The sequence below is a fragment of the Elephas maximus genome, chromosome 7 (genome assembly GCF_024166365.1).
Source record: "Elephas maximus indicus isolate mEleMax1 chromosome 7, mEleMax1 primary haplotype, whole genome shotgun sequence".
In the NCBI taxonomy this organism is placed as follows: domain Eukaryota; kingdom Metazoa; phylum Chordata; class Mammalia; order Proboscidea; family Elephantidae; genus Elephas; species Elephas maximus.
Window position 1 is genome coordinate 87,974,480 of NC_064825.1, and position 11,512 is coordinate 87,985,991.

General features: G+C 36.0%; 1 protein-coding gene across 1 annotated transcript in view; it reads right to left on the reverse strand.

The window, feature by feature from the left end:
- Positions 1–5,860, reverse strand: part of CCDC73 (coiled-coil domain containing 73) — a 138,049-nt gene extending 132,189 nt beyond the window's left edge. Inside the window, exon 1 of the mRNA XM_049890836.1 lies at positions 5,809–5,860. The gene's annotated coding sequence lies outside the window, so the exon portion shown is untranslated. The remainder of the gene's footprint in view (positions 1–5,808) is intronic.
- Between the last annotated feature and the right edge of the window lie 5,652 nt (positions 5,861–11,512).

An 11,512-nucleotide genomic window follows, 5' to 3' on the forward strand; every position in this document is an offset into this window, starting at 1 on the left:
AGTCTTAGGAAGATTTTATGCCACGTTAAGAAGCTTGAACTAATACCTTCACACGTTCTGTTTTCTCATATATAATGCCTTCCCCTATTTCTCTGTTGGAGCCCTGGTGGTGCTAACCAAAAGGTCAGCAGTTCAAATCCACTAGTCACTCCTTGGAAACCCTATGGGGCAGTTCTACTGTATCCTATAGGATCGCTGAGTTGGAATTGACTTGGCAGCAATGGGTTTTGTTTTGATATTTCTCTGTATAAGCATATTTAAAACAAATCAAACTCCATTACCTCTCTGAAACTTTTCTTATGAATTCAACTCACACCAATTTCTTTTCTGAACTGTACTAGGTACCCATACCATATGATGAGCACCTTTTTGTGTATATTGCCCCATTCTCTTAACATCTATTCCACATAATTTTTCATTTTATCATGTCAATTTGTAATGCTGCCATAAATAATGCTACTTTTTCACTAACCGTTTTATGTTGCAGAATGTTTAATTATTAAGCCTTAAGTGGGAAATGAGTTTTAGGAACAGTAGGCACTTGATAAATATTTTATTAAATTACTATAAATTATGTAAAATTATGAAAAACACTTTGAGTTTCTTGAAATAAAATATTTTACACTATTAAAAGTAAAATCTTCTCTATTCCCAGTAAAATCTTTCCTGAAATTCTCCTTGTTTTAATTTTTAAAAAGTTGCTGTCAGGATGGGGGTTTCATATATGGATTTGGGAAATTCAGAAATACTTAAACTTTAAATGTGAAGAGTCTTAGATATGTGGAGGAAATGGAAGAATTGGAAATGTATTATAAGGATCGTTATGGAACTATGTAGTTGTTAGTTACTGTCCAATCCATTCTGACTCATGGTGTCCCCACACATGCAGAGTAGAACAGCTCCATAGGGTTTTCAAGGTTGTGACCTTTCAGAAGCAGATCACCCAAGCCTGTATTTCGAGGTGCCTTTGGGTAGGTTTGAACTGCTAACCTTTCACCCAGTAGTCAAGTGCTTAACTCTTTGTGCCACTGAGGGACGTTTTGGAACCATAACATGAAATAAAGTATTAAAAAAAAAAAGTATTAAAGGTACTATAAATTCAACTGATCTGAAACACCATAACAGAGATGTTTGGGTTAACCACATAAAACAAATTTTGGCCGCTTTCTACATAAAATGTAGAAAAATCATTTAAGTATTTCTTAAAATACCTATGTTGTTGTCAGATGCTGTTGAGTCAGTTTCAACTCACAGGGACCCTCTGTACAACAGAATGAAACACTGCCCAGTTCTGTGCCATCCTCACAATTGTTGCTATGCTTGAGCTTATTGTTGCAGCCACTGTGTCAGTCCATCTCATTGATGGTCTTCCTCTTTTTCGCTGACCCTCTACTTTACCAAGCACGATGTACTCCAGGGACAGGTCCCTCCTGTTAACACAGCCAAAGTAAGTGAGATGAAGTCTCACCATTCTCACTTCTAAAGAACATTCCGGCTATGCTTCTTCCAAGACAGATTTGTTCATTCTTCTGGGAGTCCAGGGTACATTCAATATTCTTCACCAACACCATAATTCAAAGGCATCAGTTCTTCAGCCTTCCTTATTCACTGTCCAGATTTCCCATGCACATGAGACAATTCAAAATATCACGGCTTAGGTCAGGTGCCCCTTAGTCCTCAAAGTGACATCTTTGCTTTTTAACACTTTAAAAAGGTCTTTTGCAGCAGATTTGACCAATGCAAAAAGTCATTTGATTTCTTGACTGTTGCATCCATGGGCATTGATTGTGGATCCAAGTAAAATGAAATCCTTAACAACTTCCACATTTTCTCCATTTATCATAATCTTGCTTATTGGTCCAGTTGTGAGGATTTTTATTTTCTTTATGTTGAGGTGTAATCCATACTGAAGGCTATATTCTTTGATCTTCATCAGTAAATGCTTCAAGCCCTCTTGGCTTTCAACAAACAAGGTTGTATCATATGCATATTGCAGGTTGTTAATGAGTCTTCCTCCAACCCTGATGCTGCATTCTTCTTCATATAGTCCAGCTTCTCAGATTATTTGCTCAGCATACAGATTGAATAAGTATGATGAAAGGATATAACCTTGACACACCTCTTTCCTGATTTTAAACCACACAGTATTCCCTTGTTCTGTTCCAATGACTGCTTTTGGTCTATGTACAGGTTCCTCATGAATATACTTAAGTGTTCTGGAATTCCCAGTCTTTGCAATGTTATCCATAATTTGTTATGATCCACATAGTTGAATGCCTTAGCATAGACAATAAAACACTGAAAAGACCTTTCTGATATCCTCTGCTTTCAGCCAAGATCAACAATGATATCCCTCGTTCCGTCCTCTTCTGAATTCAGCTTGAATTTCTGGCAATTCTCTGTCCATGTACTGCTGCAACTGTTTATTGTTTGTTTTTCCCACTCATCTGTCAGTTTGTCATACTGTGGTGGCTTAATATTGCTGTGATGCTGAAAGCTATGCCACAGGTATTTCAAATACCAGCAGGGTTACCCATGGTGGACAGGTTTCAGTGGAGGTTCTAGCCTAAGACAGACTAGGAAGAATGGCCTGGTGATCTACTTCTAAAAACAACTGGCCAGTGAAAACGTTATGAATAAACACCTATATTCATTAAATAAACTCCAAATTTCCTCAAACATAAAACAAGAATGACTTGCCAAAATATCTTAATAAAAACTTTTTCTAATACAGCTGGAAGTTTACTGCTCATTGAGCCTAAATCAAAACTGAAAGTTTTATATGAAATAAATCATTAACAGAAAGTTTCCAAGGGTAAATAAGAAAACTAAGAAAGTGAATGATTTCCTGATATACTTCTTTGTTATTTCCACATTAGCAAATACAATAAAGGAATTTAAAAATTACCTGAGAAATTTACAATAAAAAATTTCACCTAAAATATGTACACTACGACAAAAGCATTTTTGCCTTAATTATCTACATGAGCATTTCTAAAAGCGGAACACAAGGTCCACAGAATGCTTCCAAAAATAGGTTCCATGGTCACATAAATGTGGGAAATGCTGCATACTAACGCTCATCTTAGAGATTAACAGTCCCATTAGCATAGTCAGAACCTCTGAACTTTAACCCAAATTTCTCAAGTTTACCTTGATCAAGGAACACTTTTTTTTTTTTTTTTAATAATTAATAATGCAAACTAGTATCCTGGCGAGTATGTGTTTCAAAGAACATACTTTAGGAAATTCTCACCTACAAAATTGTTCTACTTTGCAGTATTTCTTCAATTAATCTATTTTGTAGTAATTCTTTCTTTGCTGTTATTGTATGCCACCAAGTCAATTCTGACTCATAGCGACCCTATAGGACAGAGCAGAACTGCCCCATAGGGTTTCCAAGGCTATGATGTTTACAGGAGCAGATTGCCACATCTTTGTCCCACAGAGCGGCTGGTAAGTTCAAACCCCTGACCTTTTGGTTAGTGGCCAAGCACTTAACCACCGTGCCACCAGAGCTCCTTCTTGCTTTGCAAGTAACCTGAATTTATTATAAAGAATAATTTCCTGGTAAGAAATACTGTTCATTCAACTATTACCAGGACTTTGACAGAAGAATATTATCTGTCAACAAAGATATTTACCATTACATTAACCACCTCCTTAAACTATAGCACTTACACAAATGTTTCCCAAAGTGTGTGTTCCATTATACATTATAAGTACTTGACAGAAAAAATGGGACCCCATGATCTAATGCAGTAAAACTGTAGCTTGCAATCTATTCACAGGTCATGAAATCAATACAATGAGTCTTGATCAGAATTTCTTTAAATGAAAATCTAGACTAGAAAATAATAAAAGAAAATATAAGAATACATTGCTCATAGTAAAGGTAAGTATTGCCTCATGTATATTTTATTTCAAATGCAGATACATATGTTTGCACTGCATATAAAATGTATTTCTTAATGTGGGCTATAATCAAAAATGTTTAAGAATGCTATGAGTTCAAAAAAAGTTCTTTAATAAGAACTTTATAGAGCCTTTAAAGAATCTCCAAGAGCATTTCTGGCCACAAGGACTTTTTTTATTGAAGCATCTCACGGGACTAGTGCTCCTTGGAATGCTACTTAGGAAATATTGCCTTTTGGAAACCATGCACTCCCAACTGGCTTGAGGCATGTTATAAAACCAATGTTCAATTCTCAACCTCTTTCTGAATACCCACAATCAGATTTCTCATCATAACTGCTGGTCCTTCACTATTTGGTCAAACTTACAATAAATTTAATTAGCTTAGCATGAAGAAGTGGTTAAATGCCTGGATTTCAATTCTGGGTCTGTCATTTCTTGGCTGTGTAGTTATTGGTCTTGCACAGTTATTTAATCTTTCTACCTAAGATTCTCTCACATGAGAGAAGGAAAATGATGGGAGGTCAGGATTTATTTTTTAGGATTAAATGAGATAATACACATAAAACAGCCATTCCAGTGCCTGGCATGTAGTAAACATTCAATACATGATATCCATTACTAACAGAATAACACTATCACAGCACTACTAACTACAGTTACTAAGAAATGCAGTCACAACTAAAGAGACTAAAAACACTATGCTGCCACCTAGTGAGCACTATGACTTTAAAATCGGTATTAGACTCTTTCCTGATACTATAATATGAAAAAAAAAAAAAAAGTATGAAGTAGTATAAAATTAAAATAGTCTCTCAAGTTACATTAGCACACTGTATAAAGCATCAAAGTGGAGAATCTAATTTTCAAAACTTCAGTAACTACTTCAAGCCACCCTGGAACCAAAAGAAAAAAAAAACCCAAACCCGTTGCTGTTCAGTCGACTCTGACTGTTGCCCACCCTATAGAAGAGTAGAACTGCCCCATAGGGCTTCCAGGGAGCACCTGGTGAATTCAAACTGCCGACCTTTTTAGTTAGCAGCCTTAGCTCTTAACCACTGTGCCATCAGGGATTCCCCTGGAACCAAAGAGGATTATAATTAACACCTGAATTGAATGAACATTGAAATGGCTGAAGAAGAGAACTGTAAAGGACTACAGGCTAAATTACACCCACATAGTAGCTGCTGATTTTCAGGCTGGAAGATTTCAGTAAGGGTTTTTCCTTCGAGGTACACAACAAAGAAAACCATAGATCACAATGAAGGTCAAACAGCAAACAAACAAAAGTTAGTGGATTGCGTGAATCCTCTAAATGAAAGATTCTTAGTGGAATCTCCACATTTTCTTTCTAAATGGAATGTAATGATTGTAAAGTTTTCCATAAACGCCGTGAGACCTACCACTGATTACTTGACGAAGCAAAATGAAGTGGAAGATTGAGGCAATGACATGAATTACTTAAATCCACAATTGAACATTATCGGGATTAGCAGAACAGTCACTTAATTCTCGGGGAAATTTCATTTCAGTTCACTTGTACAAAGCCCTTTTGAAGGAATAAAATTACCAGACAAATAAACAAAAACCCAAACATTTTCCTCAGGAATTTACACACTTCAGCAACTGTTGAATGCTATATGAGGGTTTTGCACTATTTTAAAAACATTCTGCAAAGTAATATTCACCAAAGGAAGTTAAGATTCCACCAAGAACGGTTCAAAATGTTGCAAATGTGGAGCAACGGAGTTGTTTGGAAGTTTTCACATGAATAACCAGTATTTCACTACATTGTATTCGTAACACAAACACGAGGATAAAAAAAATCTAAGCACAGGTACAGGACGTGTCTGCACTTCTGTATAATGAACAGATAAGACCCACATTACTAACCGGCAGCCTCGAGACCCATGAGCAGCTCAAGGAAAAAAGTCGAGGTCCGAGAGCGGCAGCTTCTCCTGCGTCAGAGCTTCCGGACACCACCACCCGGACGGTCAGGAGACTTCCGGACAAGGCGACTCTTCAACAGCCAGAGCGATGAAGGAGTATGTTGAGCAGCGGGAGATGCAGGGCCAATACTTGACTGGGCCCTGTGTGAAAAAATTAGGGCTGTTTCTAAACAATCCAGTTGCGAATTAGTGACCGTGCTGAGTTATCTCAGCGACTCTGGCTCCCGCCTGCACTTCCGGTAGATCTTTTCCCGCCCTTTTGCGTTTCCGGTTTCGAGCCTTAAGGTCCATGGTTGACGGTGGGGGACCTTTAAAATAAGGAGCAAAATGTGATTGATTTGTTTGTTGGTTGGTTGGTTTTAAGATACAGACTCCTGGAAAGATATCCCCCCATACCAATGTTTTTCTTTATTTATTCTAAGAAAAAACAGTTATTGGCTTATATATCCTTTTTTTTTTTTTTAATCCTTTGTATACATTATCTCATTTCAGTCTCCACAACAACCTTATTATTATACGTATTTGCAAATTAGGAAACTAAGGTGTAGAGAGGTTAAGGAGTTGAACTTAATGACATCTGGATCTCCTTTTAATTCTATTTTTCCAATTATTGGTAGATATAAAATGTATATCTTAGTCCTGGAAAAATTTAAAACAATTTTCAGAATTGTTGAGTTTTTTTTTTTAATTTGTTTGTTTGCCATTTCTCCTTATCTAAGGAGATATCACAACAGATATTGCTATTACAACAAAATTAACACCTTAGTTTCAATTGGTGTGCTCATATTAATCACTTTAAAATAGCCTCATCATTAAGTTAACAAGAGCAATAAAACTGAACATTTCCTTTGACCCAGTAATCTCACTTTTGAGATAATATCCCAAAGGGAAAAGCCAACTAGGGACAGGAGAAGGAGGAATAACAGTACAAAGATTATAATAGTGAAAATCTTGAAATAAGCATTCTGAAATAGTTGACTATTTGGAAAACTACATAGTGTATCAATAAATTCAAACTCTTCATAACCTTTAAAAAATAAGTATCCAAAAAAAAAAAATAAGTATCCTGTTACAATGCATAAAACTGTAAATAATCTCAAATGAAAAAGACAGTGTAACAATAAGTACACTGACTAAAACTCTAAAATGTGTATCTTTAAATTCTAAGAAGGATCAGAGAAAACATTAGAATGATGTAATTGATCATTTAAACTGATTTTTTTTAAACTATTGAAGTTATTTAACAAGCCAATAAATTCTTAAGCCTTGTATTTCAAGTTATAACTATGTAGACTTACCCTAAGTCTAAAATCTCTTTTATATACAATGAGAATCCATGAAATGACTTCCCTTGTAGTTTCTCAGAGAATTGCAAATCAAAATAAAATTGATATATTATTTTACACCTATTATATTATCAATCCTGTTGTTTTTTTTTTTTTTTTTTTGCTGTTGAATCCTAATATCCAGTGCTGGTGAAGTATGTGATAGAATTGGTCACTCACATACTTTTGATGCCAAGAATGGTTATAAAAATGTTATTTTTTCTCTCACTCCTAAGAATTTATACCAAGGAAATAATGTGAGGGGAAAAAAAAAAAACTAGATATACAGAAATGTTTATTACAGCATTATCTATAATAGAGTGAAACTGAAGATACCTAAATACCGAAATATAAAGGAGTTTTGTATATGCCGAATATATATTCATATATACAATAAAGTACATGTGGGGCACAGGTATGGATATCCCAGACATATCCAAACACCTGGTAGGATTGATTTCCTGAGTTTGAAGGCTTAGGCCTATAGTCTCAAGGGACAACTAGGTCAATTGGCATAACTTAGTTTATAAACATAAAGTTGCAGTCGAGTTGATTCCGACTCATAGCGACCCTCTAGGACAGAGTAAAACTGCCTCATAGGGCTTCCAAGGCTGTACAATCTTTATGGAAGCAGACTCACACATCTTTCTGTCATGGAGCAACTCATGGGTTTGAACCGCCCACCTTTTGGTTAGGAGCCAAGCGCTCAACCACTGCACCACCAGGGCTCCTTCATTACTTATTTATTTTTTAATTTTTAAAATTACCTCCTAAAAAATCATGGAAATATTATTGTGAGGGAACAAGCCCCTCTTTATTGTAAGCATTTCTATTGTTTGGAATTTTTATGTATCATATGGCTACTATATTGTCTTAATGGACTCATACTAGAAACAAAGCTACCTACCCCCTCTATCTGTCAACGATCTAATTCGTGGTATTAGTCAACCACTTACTGAAGAGATAGAAGGAAGAACCTAAAAAGTAAAAGAAAAAAATCCTAAAGGAGGGCTTTACTCCACCCATGCACTCCTAGCACAAGATTCTTTATGGAAGAACCTGTCAAACTCTGAGGGCCTAAGTGAGAAGCCTGTTTGACTCGACACCCCTAATCAAGTGGAAATTTTTCTCTCAGTGCTTACATAACATAAACCTTACAGATTAAAAAAAAAAAAAAACCTGTTGTTGTCTAGTTGATTCCGACTCATAGTGACCTTGCAGGACAGAGTAGAACTGCCCTATGGATTTCCAAGGAGCAGCTTATGGGTTCAAACTACAGACCTTTTGGTTAGCAGCCATAACACTTAACCACTGCATCACCAGGGCTCAGCCTTAAAACATATTCTGTAAGGTATATTGCCTACCTCAGTTTTTCCTCTCTGATCACCAAAATTTTAATTCAAGCAGTCAGATAGAAACCACCTGGTCCAGATATCTATGCCAAAGTACCTAAAAGGTATTTTAATACAGCATAATAAGAAGGCAATTATGTTTTTTCAAACGTCCACATGTATGATGATCCGAGGTCCCTGGGTGGCACAAACAGCTTATGTGTGCTCAGCTACTAACCTAAGGTTGGCAGTTTGAACCCACTCAGTGGTGCTGCAGGAGAAAGTCCTGGCAATCTGCTTCCGTAAAGATTATAGCCAGGAAAACCCTGTGGAGTTCTAGTCTGTAACACATGGGGTTGCCACAAGTCAGAATCAACTTGATGGCAACAGGTTTGGTTTTTGGTTTATCATGAACTGAAAATTATATCCTCAATGTGAAAAAAATGGTCTAGTGAAGTCTTTTAAATTTAAAATTTAACTTTTTTAATTTAATTTTTAAATTAAAAGTTGTTACATTTTTACAGTGAGTCCTACTTAATGAATTGGCTGCTTTCTTTTTGAATAAATTGCTAATGGAAACATGCCCTACCAAGAAAATAATAATAAATATACTATAAATTTTTAGAATTCCATATATGTTCTTCCACTTGCCTGGAAATACCCTTTTACTCCTCCTTTTTGCTCTTCCTCCCCAGCACCCCACTCTAGCTCACAGTTCCCAAAGCCTGTGCACGTGCTGCTCCCTCTACCCGCATTGCTCTTTTCTGCCACTCTGACTGCCGAAAGCACCTTCGCATCCTTTAAAGTCCAGCTCACAGTTCTCCTGGTTAAGAGCTCCTTTGCAAACCAAAAGGTTGGCAGCTTGAATCTACCAGGCAGTCCTTGGAAACACTATGGGGCAGTTCTACTCTGTGCTAGAGGGTCGCTATGAGTCTGAATCAAATCAACTTCAATGGATGGATCACACTCTTCTGCAATTATTTGCATACACACACTCTCTCCTAGTATACTGTGAACTTCTTGAGGAGAAGGACTTTGTTATATTTACTTTTAAATCTCCAGAGCCTAATATAGTGGATGGCACATAGCCACCCATAGTGGTTAAGAAGGTTAAAAGCAGATGGTTTGGATACGAATCCTGGTTCTGCCATTTACTAGCTGATGACCTTGAGAAAGACATTTGACCTCTCTGTGCCTCAAAATCCACATCAGTAAAATGGGATAATGATAATACCTATCTCTAAGATTAAATATGATACATAAGGTGCATAAAATACAGAGCACTGTGCCTGGCAGATATTAAGTGCTTAATAAGTACTGGCTGCTATTATTACTATTGTGATTATTTTTTTAGTAACTCAGTTGAATTAGTGAATGAGTGAACAAACAAATTTTAAATGCCTTCTCAGGCATCTAAGTCCAACCTCAGGTGATGGGAAGTTCTTCTGCACTCTTACTCTTTCCCTGTTTTTGCTCTCTATCTCCACTTTCCCCTTCTCAATTAGTCTGAAGTAACTTTACATACATGCAAAGTAAAATCTATCTTCACTACAAAATCTGTGTTCCTTTTTTCTGCATCTAATGTGAACGTTTCTTACAGTAAGGAATCCTTTTTACACTTGACGTAGGTTAAGTCTCAGAATGTCTTAATCCAGCCCTGAGTATAATTGTCAGAGTGAAAGTATGTCATTTTTACTTAATGTAGTAAAAAGGGAGTGAGCATATTTACACATATCCCAAACTAAGTTCTTTATAATCACAGTTTCCACATCCTATATTAATGGGCCTGGAGCTAGTTAAAACTTGTCATGAATAAGCCCAATGACTCCCTAGGATAATAACAGGAGATAATATCTACATTGAAAAATACTGTTGTATACACAAAGTAAATGAACAGGTTTCTGCCAGCCGGCTTAAATCCTGTACTGAAAATGAGTGCTTCTAACTTGTTAAAATCACAGTACTTACCACATTTCATTATAGTTATTTGTTTCCATACTTGTGGGCAGAGATTGTTTCTTATTCTTTTTTTTTTTTTTTTAACTGGAGCCTCAGCACAGTGCTTGGCATACGATATGCATTTAATAAACATTTAGGATGTATACTTAAATTTAAAGTCAAATAAGGAATTTTATGTGGTATTTGGAAGCACCACAAATTGCAATAGAAATCCCTCTAAAATTTGCTGAATATATTGTGTTTTCCTTCTGACTTTTTACTTTGACATATATAATAATGCAACATATCAAGTAGTTATTAAATTTTAGGTGTCAATATCAGGATGGTAGATTAATTAACTACAAAACATGAGTTGGAAGATGTAGTGCATACAATATGGAAGAGGTTTTATTGTAAACTTATTTTACAATTAAATTTTGTTTACTACTTTTATTTAACCTTATTTTATGTACAGATGACGTGTGAAAAAAAAATCAAGTTATCCTTATTGGAAAAATTGGTCTAAACATATTTTTCCTTTTTTACTTGTTTCTTTAAGTTTTTAAAACTTCCAGTTCAAATCTTAACGAAAAACAGTAAGACAAACTCAACCTGTTTATAATATTTGTCTTCTTGCCCCTCCTCAACTCCACTTTCTGACCCCTTTACTTCTGTTAACAATAGCATCATTCTCCTAGTTAACCAAGATGGAACCTTCAGAGTATTAGTATATTTCTGTTTTTATCTCTCTTACTACTCTCCTCCAAGTTGAAGGACTTATTGATGGATTTTGGATGAAGTAGGTAAAGGAAAGAGTCCCTGGATGATGCAACAATTAACCCACTTGGCTGATAACTGAAAGGTTGGCAGTTTGAGTCCACCCAGAGGCACCTTGGAAGGCCTGGGGATCTATTTCCAAAACATCAGTCATTAAAAACCCTGTGGAGTACAGTTCTACTCTGACACACATACGGGTATCATGAGTTGGAATCAGCTAGAGAGCAACAAACAACAGGTAAAGGAAAGTGAAATAATGCATCCTAAGTTTCTTATT